The following is a 688-nucleotide window of genomic DNA, read 5'->3' on the forward strand; positions in this document are numbered from 1 at the left end:
AAAGCATCAATTCTTCAGCACTCAGTTTTCTTCACAGTCCAACTCTCACATCCATACATGACCACTGGAAAAACCATAGCCTTGACTAAACGGACCTTTGTTGGCAAAGTAATGTCTCTGCTTTTGAATATGTTATCTTGGTTGGTCATAACTTCCCTTCCAAGGAGTAAGTGTCTTTTAATTTCATGGCTGCAATCACCATCTGTAGTGATTTTGGAGCCCAGAAAAATAAAGTTTTTTATTTTTCCACTGTTTCCCCATCTATTTCCCATGAAGTGATGGGGCCAGTTGCCAGTCACATTAGGAAGTGAAATTCACATTGGAACCCAGGAATCCAGGTTACTAAGGCATCTTGGGGGTTGAGGGAACAACCTGCTGGGCTAAAGCGACTCCATCTTTGATGGTATCTAGATGCTGTGAAAGTGCTGCACTCAATATGCCAGCAAATTTGGAAAACTCAGCAGTGGCCACAGCACTGGAAAAGGTCAGTTTGCATTCCAATCCCAAAGAAAGGCAATGCCAAAGAATGCTCAAACTACCGCACACTTGCACTCATCTCACACGCTAGTAAAGTAATGCTCAAAATTCTCCAAGCCAGGCTTCAGCAATATGTGAACCGTGAACTTCCTGATGTTCAAGTCTGGTTTTAGAAAGGCAGAGGAACCAGAGATCAAATTGCCAGCATCCA

The sequence above is a fragment of the Bison bison genome, unplaced genomic scaffold, assembly GCF_000754665.1.
Source record: "Bison bison bison isolate TAMUID 2011002044 unplaced genomic scaffold, Bison_UMD1.0 scf7180017864452, whole genome shotgun sequence".
NCBI lineage: Eukaryota > Metazoa > Chordata > Mammalia > Artiodactyla > Bovidae > Bison > Bison bison.